Here is an 18,039-nt window from a genome sequence, read left to right as displayed (position 1 = left end):
AGTGTAATCTATTAAATGCATGCGGGTGTCTACTAACTGCTCAGTGCACTATCATAACCGGACCTTTCAAATTCATACACAACCGCTGAATATGTCGATATATTTCCGGTACTGGGTGTATCCGATAACAAAGCTGCTGTTGCTTGTGCAGTCGTCGTGCGTTAGTTTCACTTTTCGTAGTAGTTCGTGTTTCTTCAACAACAATAAATTTTGATGTAAAGTTCTTAACCCATGCAGACACGGTGCAGTTAAACAAAACTACACCATCACACTTAATAATAGACGAATCGCATCCAAGCACCCATATTGCCACGCATGGCTGATTTCTCGCATGGCATTGATTTTGATAGGGTTACGAGCGCTCAGCAATTGATTGCTGAGGTCTGCGGTTTGGCCACACTCGTGCCACCTACGAGGGGATCGGCTTTTTGCGATCGATCACTGGTATGTGACATCTTTAACAGTGTATTTTATGAGACAACTGAAATCTTTGTTAAGAGCTCGTTCGTACATGGTTTCCATGTACGCGGTGGCGATTTTTTATGTGTGGACAATTTAAATAGTCTATAACGGTAGAAGGACTGTTAAATGTAAACAGTGTTTGGGTGCGGAGAATATACGCTGGTTTAATTGTGTACTATTTCAATGTACTTTACAAGTAATAAACCTACAAAGGTTTGCATTAAAAGTAACACAATAAGCCAGATGAGTACATGTATATAGAACTGTTGTTAATCGATATATATTTTGAAGAATTTGTCTTGGCAATTATCTACAGAAAAAACTAAATTGTTCAGATAATTAGAGGAGACACGTATCTTTGAGTGTCTCAAATAATTACTTTTCTTGTCTAATACTATCACTAAGACCATACCGAGACTTGATGCTTCAGATGATTCATCATGTGGATCTACGACCGTCTGATGTGCTCGGAATAATTTGTAAACATAATTTATGTAAGCCCTGGAGATCAGACTCCGTCATCTTTGTGTTCCGAACGGTGGACGTCGCGCCTTCAAAACTAACACATGCCATCGGTTTCATGTCAGCGTGAAGGAAGACGAAGAAACATCTCCTTACCACCACGCTTCACTAAAGATTGTCAACGGTAGGCGTCTATGTTAATTAAATGGCGTTTCACATATCGCCTAACGAGATAAAAATGTTTGGATTTAATATTTAAAGTGTTGCAAATAATCGTGACAGTATCAGATTGAATAGTTTCACAACGTGACATTGCGGTATAGTGAAGTAATAGCGACATTCTTATAGTTGATAACGCAAAATTTTTTGACAGACTATTTTAAAAATTCTTGTCCTTCTCACGTTCCTCATTGATGAGGGTTCTGATTCCTATTGTGCGTGAAGACTGTCAGACTTGACGGAAAATAACTGAAATTTTGCTTCTTGTCTCGTTCCCTCAGTTTTTTTTCTCGGCAAGAAACATTCATCAGGATCTGCTTTCTGCTGATGGTAAAACTTAAGTATCACAGGATTTCATTTTCTTCGTTATCGACATGCTTTGCAGTGTTTAATAAAACAATTGTATTTGACGTGCTAAAGGTGCTTCTTCGCAATAGTACGTCGCCTAGCACAAGAACACACAGCTATATCCATTTACTACAACATCTAGAATGTAATACAACTATATATTTGCTTGTAAAAATCTTCATTTGTTCTAAAATAAGATTAGCGAGAAATAGTTGAAAATTATTAATATTGCAGCAGAATGTTGTTTCATTCATGTCTTTGTTTATGGTATAATCAAAAGGTTCCACTATTTAGGGACATTACATTGTCCCCAGTTACTACTGAGACAAGGGTTTTCTTTCCGCTAAGCTGGCGCTTCTTCTGTGCTTGGTGTCTATAAAGGTGAAGAGGGTTGGCATGAGAGGTGATTGAATTTCTGGTCCCAGAAATTCTTCCTCTCCAATTCCGCTGCTAGGTACTAAAAGAACCAGATGAGAAAACCAGCATGAAGAGAGCATCATTCCCACAATTCTCATGCATGACATAATGGTACACCATCGACAGACGGCGGGAGAGGGGGACAATGATGGTTCGACCCGTGGTGTTGGCACTGATGGCGATGTTAGCTGTTGCAGGCAGGCCACACGAGCTCTTGTACCATGAAGTCATCGTCAGCAACAACACAATCAGATCATGAAACATAATCCACAAGCGTATGAATATTTCACCATTAAAATTACATACTTTCTTATAATAAAAAGGATTAATGATTCATAAGATTATGTAAACTTTATTTTTTCTATCCTCTGTCCTACATAAGAGATTTTACATCTGCCTAATAATAACATGAATACATAACTTTATGTCACACAACATGCTTACAGTTCATTACTTGTACATAGTACAATGACACTGGTGTGCAAAACTTACGGTCGAAAGTAAGTTCCTCATGACATGTCACCACCAAGAAAGCGAAAGTATACTTTTGCTGCAGATCAGCCTTTGGCTGAGGTTAATTACTGCTTATCAAATTTTATCCCCAGCTGATGCTTACGTTTGCTGTGACCAAACAGAAGCTCCTGCAGTAGGTAACCACTCAACATTTGCCACAAGAGGTACACACTTTCGTCAAAAGTATGTAGACACTCTCTCTATAAACTTTCTGGTTCTGAGCATAATGTCCACATATATCAGTTGAGCTCCCCAAATACGTATGCAGCAAGATTTGCTTCTGGAAGAAATTTTGAAATGAGTGTCTGCTGGATATCATTCTACTTCATGTTATTGGTGAACTGTGTCCCATCATCTGTATGACAGTACAGCATTAAGTTTTCCCAGAGAGATCAATTAATCACACATACGCCTAGTAATTGATGTGCTGACAGCTTTCTACAGTGCATACAACTTCTTATATTTTGTGGAAAATTTGCAAGTACATACTTCATACTCCCATCTTATTCTAGATAAAGATCCACAAAAGCCGACAACTACAGTCTCCAGTGGTTGTGTCGGTATAATCACCTTTTATATATTTAGTGAGTGCTTTAATTTTCTGACAAATGACACATGTCTTTAAAAAGGTTTATTTTTGCCTGCACATGTGGTTGAAACAACAATATATAGCTACCTTTTTCACACATTAAACCACAACAAAGTGACCACAACTGTAATAAGTACAGTACCTTAATTTTTTCCCCAGTTTATGCAGAGTGCAAACCATACAGTAATCAGTGTTGACATGCTCCCAGTGACTGATAGTATAGTGCTGACTCAGTGCCTCATCTTTCCTCTCTTGAACTTTCTCAAAAATTTCTTGCCTGTGCCGATCTTGTTCTTGCAACTCAGCCCTGTGGCAACACATATCCAACAACATCTCCAATAACTTTGGTTCTTGACCAGTAAAACATTGATATCAGGATGAGCTACAGAATTTACAGACACTTGGTTCCAATATTCAGTTAACTGTAATAAAGTATTGCAATTATTTTTATTCCCCCTTGACGTACACTATTTCCAAGTTGAAGGGTAGCATCCCACAGCAATTACCAAAGCATTCATTACATATCGGCGTTCCGTATTCATATTGGGATAGTAAAACATTCTGGCATTATTGAATTCCCTCTTGCTACTGTCAAAAGATTGCTGGTATTCATCATTCCAGTCACACAGAGTATGCTTCATTGTTTAATGTTTGCTTTATCTCCCATTCACTAAATTTCTCATGCAACATTTCTTCCGTTGGTTTATCCTTTTCTTCGACATACTTCTCAAACCTACCTACGACTTCCATAGAATTGCTACTCGTTTCCTCTGAATTGTCTTTAATTTTGCTAACTTATTCCGAAGTATCTTAAATTTTGCCATCTCTTTTCCGAAATTTAATTTTTTTTTATATTTCTGTAAACATTAACCTGCAATTTCAAAAATATCATTAAGCCTTGCTGTTAATCAGGTTATTTAGCAACCTACCTTGTAACTCCTTTCTTTCACCACAACGAAACACAAAATTCTTTTTCTAAACACACCAAATAATTTAACGCACACCATTTGTGAAGTTAAAATTTTCGTACTGTTTTCTGTAGCGCCGCATTTCTTCTACCATCACCCTCAACAATGCTTAATGCTTGTCGCGTACCTGTACACTCAAAGCTTCTGCTCATCTACACTGAAGAGCCGAAGAAGCTTGTTTATCTGCCTAAAATCGTGTAGGGCACCCGCGAGCACACAGAAGTACAGCAACACGACGTGGCATGGACTCGACTAATATCTGAATTACTGGAGGGAACTGACACCATGAATCCTTCAGGGCTGTCCATAAACTCGTAAGAGTACGAGTGGGTGGAGATCTCTTCTGAACAGCACGTTGCAAGGCATCCCAGATATGCTCAATGGTGTTCATGTTTGTGGAGTTTGGTGGCCAGCGGAAGTGTTTAAACTCGGAACAGTATTTCTGGAGCCACTCTGTAGCAATTCAGGACGTGTGGGGAGTCGCATTGCCTTTCTGAAATTGTCCAAGTCCGTCGGAGTGCACAATGCACATGAATGGATGCAGGTGATCAGACAGAATGCTTACGCCGAGTCACCTGTCAAAGTCGTATCTACACGTATCAGGGGTCCCATATCACTCCAACTGCACACGCCCCACACCATTACAGAACCTCCACCAGCTTGAGCTGTCCCCTGCTGACATGCAGGGTCCATGGATTCATGAGGTCGTGAACATACCCGGACAGTCCGCCCGCTCGATGGAATTTGAAAGGAGACTCGTCCGACCAGGTATAATGTTTCCAGTCATTAACAATCCAACGTCTGTGTTGACTGGCTCAGGAGAGGTGTAAAGATTTATGTCGTGCAGTCTTCAATGGTAGCCCCTATCGATGATGTTTCGTCGAATGGTTCGCATGCTAACACTTGTTGATGGCACAGCACTGAAATCTGCAGCAATTTGCGAAAGGGTTGCTCTTCTGTCACGTTGAACGATTCTCTTCAGTCGTCGTTAGCTCTTGCAGGATCTTTTTCCGGCCGCAGCGATGTCGGAGATTTGATGTTTTTCCGGATTCCTGATATTCACGATACACTCGTGAAATGGTCGTATGGGAAAATTCCCATTTCATCGCTACCTCGGAGGTGCTGTGTCCCATCCCATCGCTCGTGTGCCGACTATAATACCACATTCTAACTCACTTAAACCTTGATAACCTGCCATTGTAGCAGCAATAAATAATCTAACAATTGTGCCATACTCTTGTTATCTTATATAGGCGTTATATAAAGCACCATATACTGGTTATTTACATATGACATGCCCTACTTAGAAATATTACATTTTTTAACTTGCGTTTTGTGCGTCTTTATCTCTTCTGAAGACCAAATCTTCACAACTGCAGTACATATTTTTCAGACGTGATGTATTCGGTAGAAAGTTTTAGCTCTTGTCACCTTGTCACAGGTTTCTTCTTGGCAGGAAACATCGAGTGAGCGTCTGTCTTTTTACTGGAACAAAAACTTAATGACTACAGAATTTCATTTAATTTGTTGCGCTCCTGTTTGTCAGTCTTAACTGAAACAATTTTATGCGATCACCTGGTTTATTTGGTGCTTACGGGGCTTCTTCAAAGTAATAATAAGTCTCCCAGCGCTAGTACACACAGATCGTTAGTCTAGTGCAACAAACAGAACACAAGTCAGCGATATATGTGTCTGTAACTATCTACATACATTGAAAAAGAAATTTTCCAAGTATTCGTTGAACATTATTAATATCGTAGCTGATGGCTGATTCATATGTCTTTGCAGTATGGTATTCAAAAATATAATTTCCCGGGCACATTACATGTTGCACCACACGGTTATCACAAGCCACATTGCTTGTGACTTACAGCATTATCTACGCACTGTTTATGTCGAGCAAGCCATCTACTCTGCATACAAGTTAACAAATACATTTGCACGTACAATAGGATTTCGTATTTCTGTCTGAAACATTTGTTAACTGATAATTATTTTTCAGTTATCAGTCTTCTGCCTCTCCTGTGCCAACCTCTTCATCTCAGAGGAGCTCTAGCAACCTACTTCCTCAACTATTTGCTGGATGTTTTCCATTCTCTGTCTTCCTCGGCATATTTTACCGTCAACAGCTCCCTTTGGTACTATGGAAGTTATTCCCTGATATTTAAACATATGTCCTACCACTCTCTCCCTGCTCTGTGTTTTCCACACATTTCTTCCTCGCCGATTCTGCGGAGAAGGTCCTCATTCTTTCACCTCATCAGTCCACCAAATTCTTCTGTAGCACCATATCTTAAATGCTTCGACTCTCTTCTCTAGCCGGCCGCGGTGGCCGAGCGGTTCTAGGCGCTTCAGTCCGGAACCGCTCAGAGCCATTTGAACCATTTTTTCTCTTCTCTGTGTTTCACTATCACACAACGCTGTGCTTCAAAAGTACATTCTCAGAAATTTCTTCCTCAAATTAAGGCCTATATTTGACAGTAACAGACATTTTTGGCCAGAAATGCCTATTTTTGCCAGTGCTAATCTGCTTTTTACGTTCTCCTTGCTCCGTCCTTCATGGATTATTTTGCTGCCTAGGCAGCACAAATCCTTAATTTTATCTACTTCGTGATCACCAAGTTTCTCGGTGTTGTCATTTTCGCTACTTCGCATTACTTCCCTCTTTCTTCGATTTATTCTCAACCCATGTTCTGTAGGAATTAGACTGTTCATTATATTCAGCAGATCCTGTAACTCTTCTTCACTTTCATCGAAGATAGCAATGTCATCAGTTAATCTTATCATTTATACCATTTCACCCTGAACTTAAATTCCACTCTTGAATCACTTTTTTTATTTCCGGTATTGCTTCTTCGAGGTATAAGTTGAACAGTGGAGGCAAAAGAGTACATCCCTGTCTTACACCCTTTTTAATCCAAGTACTTCATTCTTCCACTCGTATTGTTCCCTCTTGGGTCTTGTACATATTGTATATCACCCGTCTTTTTCTCTAGCTCACCGTTACTTTTCTCAGAATCTCGAAAATCTGGCACCAGTTTGCATTGTGGAACGCTTTTTCCAGGTTGACAAATCTTATGAATGTATTTTTATCTAGACTTGCTTCCATTATCAATCGTATCATCAGAAATGCCTCTCTGGTCCCTTTACCTTCCCTACAGCCAAACTCATCATCATTTAACACATCTTCAGTTTTCTTTTCCATTCCCCTGTATATCATTCTTCTCAGCAATTTGGATGGATGAGCTGTTAAGCTGATTGTTCGATAATTCTCGCACTTGTCGGTTCTTGCAGTCTTCGGAATTGTGTGGATCATGTTTTTCCGAAAGTCAGATGCTGTATCGCCAGAGTCATCCACTCTACACATTGATGTGAGAAATTGTTTCGTTGCCACTTCCCCCAATGATTTTAGAAATTCTGATGGAATGTTGTCTATTCCTTCTGACTTATTCGATTCTCCCAAAGCTCTTTTCTGATTCTAATACTGGATTCCTTATCTCCTATTTGTCGATTCCTGTTTCTTTTGCTATCACGTCATCAGATAAGTCTTGCCCGTCACAGATGCTTTCATTGTATTGTTTCCACCCACCCGCTCTCTCCTTTGCATTTAGCACTGGAATAACCATTGCACTCTTAATGTTACCTAAATTGCTTTTAACTCCATCGAAGGTTGTCTTGACTTTTCTATATGCTTAGTCAGTCCTTCTTTTCTATTTCTTCAGATTTTCTATGCAACCACTTCGTCTTAGCTTCCCCGCAGTTCCAGTTTATTTCATTCCTAAGTGACTTGTATTTATGTATTCCTGAATTTCCTTGAACATTTTTATATTTCCTTCTTTCATCGATCAGCAGAAGTGTTTCTTCTGTTATCCACGGTTTCTTCGCAGCTACCTTCCTTGTACCTATGTTTTTCTTTCCAGCTTCCGTGATTCCTCCTCAACTGAACTGCTACTGAGCTCTTCCTTATCGCAGTATCTACAGCCCCAGAGAACTTCAAACACGACTCTTCATTCCTTAATACTTCCTTACCTCCTTCTTCGTGCATTAATTCTTCCTGACTAGTCTCTTAAATTCCGCCCTACTCTACATCACTGCTGAATTGTGATTAGAGTCTACATCTGCTCCTGGGTGCGCCTTGGAGCCTGTACCTGCCCAAGAGTGTAATCTAACTGAAACCTTCCTGTATCTCACGGTGATTTCCAAGTAAAAATCCTCCTCTTCTGACTGTTGAACACAGTATTCACTATTACTAGCTGAATTTTATTGCAGTTATGCTCCTCTCTTATTTCTAGTATAAAACCTGTATTCCCCCAAAACCCTTTCTTCTGCTCCTTCCCCTACAACCCGATTCGAATCCCCCATGATCTCTAGATTTTCATCTCCATTTCTGTACGGCATTACCCGTTTAGTGTCCTCATATACTTAGTCTATTTCTTCATCTTCGGCTTGCGACGTCGGCACTTATACCTGAACGGTCGTTGTCGCTGGTCGTTTGCAGTCTATTCTGATGAGAACAACTGCACTGCTCACAGTAACTCATTCTCTGCCCTACCTTCCAACTAATAACGATTCCTATTCTCGTTATACAATTTTCTGCTGTTGTTGTTAATATAACCCAAAGCTCGTCTGACAAGAAATTCTTGTCTTGTTTCCATTTCACTTCACTGGCGGCCCTCTATATTTGGATTGAGTCTTAGTATTTCCTTTTTCAGATTTTCTAGGTTGGGTACCACGCTCAAACTTCTGACAATCCATGCCCCGACACTTAGAACCTTATCCTTTCGTTGGTTAATCAATCGTTTTCTCATGGTCACTTCCGCCTTGACAGTCCCCTCCTGGAAATCCGAATGGCGGATTAGCCCTGAATCTTTCGCCAATGGATAGATCATCATGACAGTTTTTCAATTACATGCCATATCTACTTGGATATACATTGTCTGTCTTTAATGCTCTAACTTCGATTGCATGCGGCTTCCTCATGCCTTTGATCACTGCTGTTTCTTCCACCCTTAGGTGCAGTTTCACGCGCAAAGGGAAAGGGAGCGCACTGAACTTCTGTCAGCTCCTCCCAACTCTTTGACAAGGCCGTTGACTGAATGAGGGCGGCTTCTTATGCCGGAAGTCTTCGATCGACATTCTGATGAATTTTATTCAAATTTTAAGCGATGGCGTGGCTCGAACCCCGTACCAAGAACGTTGCCCCTAGACCGCATGTGCTAACGAACTGACAATAAGTAATTAAAAAATAGTTCCCAGTTCTGACCACGGTTTTCGGTACTAGAAAACAACTCCCAGATATTACCAATAGGGACTCTCTGCCCTATTACCAGCTCATCCCTTACTTGGTTATAAGGAAAATGATGTTTTATTATTTAGCAGATTTGCTGTAGCTGTATTATTTGACATATTGTCACTGGGCTTCCCACGCAATTAGAAAAACTCAAAAAGCTTTTCCGGCAATTTAAAAGTGCCCCATATACGCCTTCTTACTGATTAGGTGGGTGTCAGATGGATAGTCCAGTTCTTTCCACGTTTGACGCAGCATGTCCCTGTCAATAGTATCGCAACCACTGGTGATGCGAGCTAGCAATTCTGGTAGGTCCCTTGCTAGGGGAGGCGTCAACACTGAGCCTTCCACATTTCCCCACACAAAACATGCAGTGGGGTTTGGACATGAGTGCGTGGAGGGAATGACATGAACTGATGATCATCAATCGTAACTTCACCTATCCATTAGTTGCCCAATTTCATGTTCACGAACTTAAGAACATCTTGTAAGAAGTGGGGTGGAGCATCATCGTGTTCGTAAATCAACTCCACACTGTTGATCGCAAGCAGTGGCATGAGCCATTTTTCCAGCGTGTCCACGTGCATGTGTCCTATATTGGTCTTTTCGCAGAAGAAAAAGGGATCGTAAAATTTAATCCGTGGACGCACAGAACACACTAATTTTTGATGAATATCGAAAGTGCTGTGCGATAGCGTGGGGATTCTCCGTTCCCTATATTTGTACATTGTGCCTGTTCACTGTACCTTTCGCGAGAAGTGTTGCTTCATCATCGAAGATGAATTTTTCACAAAACAAATCCTCTTCCATAAGCTGTTAAAACTGTGCCGAAAATTCAAAGCGTCTTCGTTCTCAATAGGGGTCAGAGCTTGCAGCAATTGCAAGCGGTAAGACTTCAGTTTTAGTCGGTTCCCTAAAATCTCCCAAACCGTCGCTTGCGATATGTTCAGTTCTGTTATTGCTCTGTTCGTCAACTTCTATAACCTTGATGTAAAACTCATCCGCATGTTGTCTATCGTTTCTTCACTCACTGCAGGCTGAGTCGTTGATTTCCCATCGCAGATGCATCCTGAAGCTTTAAACTGCGCATGCCATCGCTGAATGGGGTCGGCAGTTGGGGATCTTCGTTCTAAAGTATCGTTGCACTGTCTTGGCAGACAATTTCAAGTTCAAAAAATGGTTAAAATGGCTCTAAGCACTATGAGACTTAAAATATGAGGTCATCAGTCCCCTAGACCTAGAACTACTTACACCTAACTAACCTAAAGACATCACACATATCCATGCACAAGGCAGAATTCGAACCTGCGACCTTAGAAGCAGCGCGGTTCCGGACGGAAGCGCCTAGAACCGCTCGGCCACAGCGGCCGACTGCATTTCAACTTCAAAATAGGCTTTCTGAGAGCCACTTGCCATCTTGACTAACTGCTCACTGATGCTCTCTCGTGACAGAAATCATAAGTGCGGCTATGGCAGTACAAAACTTTTTGAGTTTTTGTACTTGAGTGTTGAGTTTTGTGACAGTATGTCAGTTCAGTTGATGTAGCTATGAATTTATGAAATAGCTTCAGTCATTTATAATAACCTTGTCCGTTTAGTTGCCTATCTTAATGTCCGACCACCTATACTAATGACAGCTGTGGTATTGTGGGTGGTTGTAACAGTCCGACAGTTCACAAGAGAATTGCATTTTGATGCGTACAATGTCAGGCACATATGGCAGCTTTCTTTTTGATCACTTTATGTCTTCTGAAGATGATGTCCCTCTAGCGAAAACCATTCACAGTAGTGGTTCCGGCTACTATTTAGCACTGAAAGTGTTATGGTAAAGATTAAGGTCCACTTTCCATTAAAGAGTACGTAAATTGTTGTAAGCGATGCAATTTATTTAATGTTCATTGAAATTCTTGCTGCAACATCGCTCACAGTGCAATCACTTACTACTACAAAACATTGCACAGGAATGACATTACAATGAAATCCCGACCTTTAGCTCCTTACAGGCGTTGATAAATATCATCAGAGACAGTTGAAAATTTACGCCCCGACCGAGATGTCCTGCTTACAAGGCACACTCTCTATCCGACTGAACCACCGACACAAAGGAAAGGGCGACACAGGGACTCATCTCTGGCATGCTCCCTATGAGACCCACACTTCCAGCTTACTGTCCACAAACTATATTTGTAGTGCCCTGGCCACTAGACTCGCGGCAGTAAATCTACCGATTATCGTAAGAGTTAGGGCAATTGGGTGCATCCGCACCGAAGAAGGTCATTGGCCGGTAAGCCTTATCTATATGAAGATGGTACCTCTTCTCTCTGACATGTCCGAAAGAACAGATAACATCTTCATATATTTGCACAGGAATGGCTGGTTCTTTCGACCTTCCGATCAGAACGCAAGTTACGTTCTACATCTACATCTACATCTATACTCCGCAAGCCACCTGACAGTGTGTGGCGTTAACTCGTTAATCATAATTGTGATCACTTTTTAATACACGTTATCAGTAATAACGATTAACGGACTTGCACTCTAATTATAAACTTCGAATATCAGTGAGTTCGCACTCTGAGCTGCTCTCATCAGCGACCACCCCTCAAGTCTCAATAGTAATGCAATTAATATTTAATGATACTTTAGCATATTCTGATCAGTGAACACACTGCAGCTCATAGTGCTTGCTACCACCACCGTTGACCTCGCACTCACGTCTTACCCTGTCGGCCATAGCCACCCGATCCCCTGCAGTAATGTAATTAAACTTTGATATCACTGAATCAAAAATGATAGCCAGTAATAGCCGTCCTGAGCAGAGAACATACTGCTGCTCTGGCTACGAACTTACGACCGCACACAGCTACGGCCGCTACCCAACTCTGTTGTCACCGCTGTGGAGTGTCTGCTTTTTTTTTTTTTTCTTTTGACCAATCACAGGCCAGGCAAAGCAGCACTACCATAGAAGGCCACACTAACATCCGCCAATGAAAAGTGGAGCACAAAACCACAAAAGACACACACACACACACACACACAAACATACACGCCTTCGTTCACAACCACGATGTAATATGCTTTTCAGCAGTAGGGCATAAGGGCAGAAGGTATCTTGAAAGTCATGAAAATATGACTTTTTTTCTAACTGCTGATTATGATGGTTGGAAGTACACTGTGTACAAACATAAAAGTATTTTAGACCAAAACTTTATTTAAAGGTCCTAAATGTTAGTTTAAATGGTAGCGTGTAGAGAGAGCCCCGTCCACATTTTGCTCTGTGACTTCTCTTCTTTGAATTCATAAGCCTAGGAAAATTTATATCCATTGCCCTGAACTTCAGTTATTGGTTGCATTGGTTGTTGTCTTGTGCTCAGTAGTTTCCTATAACAAAAACGTAACATGTGCGTTTTTTGTTTTTGAAGAAGGGAATATCGAGATCGACTTTCAAAGTTTTCAGTGAAAAATCTGGAGGACCGTTTGGTAAAATACCGTGTCGTGCTGCACGAAAAAGTCCATAAAAGCCTGCTACACGTCCTCACCCAACAGGAGTCATCGAACCTTCAAAGACTCTTTTAAGGCGTGATAATCACATGGGCAGAGATCAGGGCGATATGACGGGTGCTCCAGTACCTCCCACATGAGTTGCCGTAATTTCTGCACTTCGAAATTTGCAGTTTCTTGCCGTCCACGGTGGTTTTCGACAGTCATGCTGTCCCACATTCTTCAGTCTCCGATGAATGTCTATCACTGTTTGTCCTTCGGCAGTCAAGAAAATAATAACAGCACGTTGGTCCTACAAGTACGCATTTGGTAATAACGTCGCCATAGTTCACGTTTCCGCATCCACGGGACGCACGAGGGGAAAGACACGAATGCCACACTAATCCCTTGAGCGCATGTCCGTACTTACATACGCGCATCGGAGTTGCGCTGCGTTGCATATATTCTGCAATAACGCCGCAGACAGAAACTTTTTTATCATTCCTTAAATTTTATAAGCGAATTAGGAACTTTTATTTCGGTGGGCTTACCCGTTTCATACGCAGTAGCTGACTGGATTATAATCGTAGGCAACACACAAGGCATACACCCATCGCAGAATGTGAAAGACTCCTCATATTCAAGATAAAAGCGAAGAAAACAGGACACCTTGTGTCACCGGAAAGTGTTCAACGAACGTTTAGTCTACAGCAAAAGATGTTCCTCATTACATAATCTATCACTCCCAGACGTTTGATGAAAACGCTTTGAAACACCGTGTGTGTGTGTGTGTGTGTGTGTGTGTGTGTGTGTGTATGTCTCCCTGCACTCCCCCCCCCCCCCCTCTCTCTCTCTCTCTCTCTCTCTCTCTCTCTCTCTCTCTCTCTCTCTCTCTCTATATATATATATATATATATATATATATATATATATATATATATATATATATATACCCTGTGTGTGTGTGTGTTCCGTTTGTCGGTTGCATTGCGAGGAGCTGTTTAAAGCAGTGGTCACTGCGCTGACACTGGCTGATCAGCAGTAGAGTATTCTGTAGAACAAAGGTAAGGAAGGAAGTATGTTACATCACGCGTAATCGAGCCTGACGTTTACGAATACATCAAACTACTGTTAAGGTTGATAACGCTGATTATTGTTGAGGGTAGTCAGTTTGTATTTCTGGCTCTCACCCGAGCTCTCGCGACAAAAGCAAAGCTTGTGCAGTGTCACTTCATTTACAACAATTTACAACCGTTCTTTCTGTGCACGAGACGACGCTCACAAAGAAAATAGTCGACTCAAAGCCGAATTTTTTTGCTTTGTGAGAGAAGTTTCATTCGGGCTGCAATTGCTTTTAATACCAACAACGAACCGCGTTTCTATTCTTGCCCTTAAATCATCGTTTACCACTCGATATTTGATGTATATTTTTTGACTTCAGCTGGAAAATATACTTGAATGCATTCTTTGGAAATATTTGGAACAACTTTATATTGGACTTAGTGTCCTAACAATTTAAAAGTGGTTGATTTTGGTCTTTACAGAAGTCTCAAGCAAACAAGCATAAAAAAATATTTTTTCTCCGTCAACAGGCTCTTTAATAAATTCCTTGCATACTCTGTGGACCACGTTCTTCATCTACTCAACTTACCTGCATTATATCTCCAAGCTACAGTCGATAACGATTTGGATTGCTATTCGATACCACAGTACTGAACATCAACGTCCAGATGTTCCTGGCCCAGTGTGTCACAGTGGCTTTCGAGTAATTCTAACACAGTTACTGAATAACTAGTTCTGCTCTGAGTGATAAGTTGATAGAGTTCCCAAAAGAACTGAATCAGAGATAACTTTTTCTAGTATAAAATGCGCTCGTAAATTTGCCTTAAATGATGTCCTACTAAAGCTTGCAGACTAAAATTTTCATAGACTCCACGGAATCTATCTTTTTGTACCTCTTTCCTGCAGTAGGTCTCTCAGAGAGTCGGTATTGAATAGTTATGTAAGATATTAATTGTTAAATAAACGGTTTCCAACTATGCTCGCGAAGTGCCCTCAACCAATAATTACAGTACTGGCCACAAAACTGCAACACCTTGAAGCCGGTGTGCAACAAACGTTAAATGGCATAAAGTGCTCCACAGGCTTGGATTTCATTTGCATGTTTATTGGCAAGAATTTGTTTGACCTGTTACACAGTTTATGTCGATATTTTACAGTTACCACGTCCTAGTCTTACCGCATACCTGATTCATAGCTAATTTCATAACTACCTTGTCTTACAGTAGGTTTTCTTTTTTCGCTTTGCAGCATTTTATGAAAACTCTGAAAATTATGTTACATTTGAAGGAGAAAAGATATTAAATTAAAAATGGTGTTTAGGTTTGAGAAGAGAAAATAAAGAGGGCATTAAAGGCGGAAGATTTAGCGCGTCCCGACACGAAAGAAGTCCAGATACACATCCCGGAAAGGTAATGCATCTCTCCAGAAGATGTTCTATTACTCCAAATGTCTGACTACGGCAAGTCTTGTATCACTGTAACTGGTGGCAGAAGAGGTTAATGGCTCTTGTTTCACGTATTCGGTCATAAAACTAAATCTCTCGTTGAACAGAATGAGTACTGAATTCACTACCATACACCACTCACTTGTCTCGAACCATATGGTTACAAACATTTGTAATCACTCATCGAATTCGTTGGTTGTTATTGCCTTAAAGCCTTTTTCGTTATCTTTCTCATTTCGAATTAATGTTTTACCAATATCTAAAGATTGTGTTTCGTCTTTACATTAATCATTGTCGAACTACGCATATGATACAAGCGAACTGCCGGCCGCTGGTGGCCGAGCGGTTCTAGGCGCTTCAGTCTGGAACCGCACGATGGCTACGGTCGCAGGTTCGAATCCTACCTCGGGCTTGGATGTGTGTGATGTCCTTAGGTTAGTCAGGTTTAAGTAGTTCTAGGTTCTAGGGGACTGATGACCTGAGATATTAAGTCCCATAGTGCTCAGAGCCATTTTTTTACAAGCGAACTCGTGATTTGCTTGCGAGAGGTGAGTTCTACACACTTTGCTGCATAATCGTTGAATATTGTTATATCAGTCCCAGATCATCTCAGTTCTTGTAGTGTTCAGCCAGTATACTTTAGGAATGAATTAATGTGTTTTTCACGCACCTCATTGTTCAGGGCCAAAGAAACTGGTATAGGCATTCAAATACAGAGATATATAAACAGGCAAAATATGGGGTTGCAGTAGGCAACGTCTAAGACGACATGTGTTTGGCGCAGTTGCTAGATGGGTTACTGCTGCTACAATGGCAGGTTATCAAGATTTAAGTGAGTCTGATCGTGATGTTATAGTCGGCGCACAAGCGATGGGACATAGCATCTCCGACATAGCGATGAAGAGGGGATTTTCCCGTGCGACCATTTCACGAGTGTACAGTGAATATAAGGAATCCGGTAAAACATAAAATCTCCATCATCGGTGCGGCAGGAAAAACATCTTGCAAGGACGGGACCAACGACGACTGAAGAGAATCGTTCGACGTGACAGAAGTGCAACCCTTCAGCAGATTGCTGCAGATTTCAGTGTTGGACCTTCAACAAGTGTCAGCGTGCGAACCATTCAACGAAACATCATCGATATGGGCTTTCGGAGCCGTGTAACCTTAATGGTTGCACGACACCGACATTGGACTGTTGATGACTGGAAACATGTTGCCCGGTCGGACGAGTCTCATTGCAAATTGTATCGAGGGGGTGGACGTGTACGGATATGGAGACAACCTCAAGAATCCATGGACCTGAATGCCAGCAGGGGACTTTTCAAGCTGGTGGAGGCACTGTAATGGGGTGGGGCGTGTGCAACTGGGGTTGTCTCGGAACCCTGATACGTCTAGATACGACTCTGGGATGTGATACGTACGTAAGTATCCTGTCTGAGCACCTGCATCCGTTCATGTCCATTGTGCATTCCGACGGATTTGGGCAATTCTAGCAGGACAATGCGAACCCCACACGTCCAGAATTGCTACAGAGTGACTCTATGAACAATCTTCTGAGTTCAAACACTTCCGCTGGCCACCAAACTCCCCAGATTATTGAGCATATCTGAGATGCCTTGCAGCGTGGTGTTTAGTAGAGATCTCTCCACCCCCTCGAACTTTTACGGAATTATGGACAGTCCTGTAGACTTCATGGTGTCATTTCCCTCCAGCGCTATTGCAGACGTTAGTCGAGTCCATGCTACGTCGTGTTGATGCACTTAACGAGGGCTCGCGGGGGCCCTAGACGATATTAGGCAGGTGTACCAGTTTCTTTGGCTGTTTAGTGTATCTCCTAACTGAATGTTGTACACTGATATGCTTCTGCAGGTACATCCAGTGGTACATGGTGATAGTGTCTGAAAAATGTATTCTAAATATAGAATTACTAGTTCGGAAGTAATAAATTAAAACGTCGTCCCCGATGCTGACTTCAGTCTGGAACCGCGCGACCGCTACGGTCGCAGGTTCGAATACTGCCTCGGGCATGGATGTGTGTGATGTCCTTAGGTTAGTTAGGTTTAAGCAGTTCTAAGTTCTAGGGCACTGATGACCTCAGATGTTGAGTTCCATAGTGCTCAGAGCCATTTGAACCATTTTGAACCCGATGCTGAAATTTTACTACTTGAACGGGGAAAATGTGGTAAGAGATAAACTTCTTACCCTTCTTAATTTTGTGGGGCTAGCAGCAAGAAAAAGTTTGCTAATGGTTTGAAACTATGTGTAAAATTTTGTTGAAACTCACTGAATGCTTTCATTCCAAAATACTGGATTAGTATAGTCTGGGTAATTTGCGCGCCATACGTAACGCTACCCCAAAACATAAACCCCAGTTTATCTTGGGGGCAGCGGCAGCGGCAACAAGTTACCACGTGCTAATGTGCTACATCATACTGCAAATACCACACTAAAAGTGTGCCATTTCTCTTCCAATGGGACCTGAAAATTAACCTTAACTAATTACATATAGAAACGCAACGTCACGATGTCTGCAGATACTTCTAAATTCCTCTAATTTTTGACTTTCTTGGGTACAATTTAGTCAAACTAATCTTTTTCTTGTTCAGAACTCTACAGAAAGGTTTTAAGACAAAAATTTAAAAAAATCGGTTTTTTGCACTTAGTCACATACTAGTCCCCTCAAGATAATGTATGATCTGTACGAAACTAGATGCCAATCTCACGTTCAACCTTAACTAATTACATACAGAAACGCAATATCACCCAAACAACGAAGGATTCAATT

Source organism: Schistocerca serialis, chromosome 8 (genome assembly GCF_023864345.2).
Source record: "Schistocerca serialis cubense isolate TAMUIC-IGC-003099 chromosome 8, iqSchSeri2.2, whole genome shotgun sequence".
NCBI classification, from domain to species: domain Eukaryota; kingdom Metazoa; phylum Arthropoda; class Insecta; order Orthoptera; family Acrididae; genus Schistocerca; species Schistocerca serialis.
The sequence above is the reverse complement of the archived record's forward strand: the minus strand, read 5'-3'. Positions refer to the sequence as shown.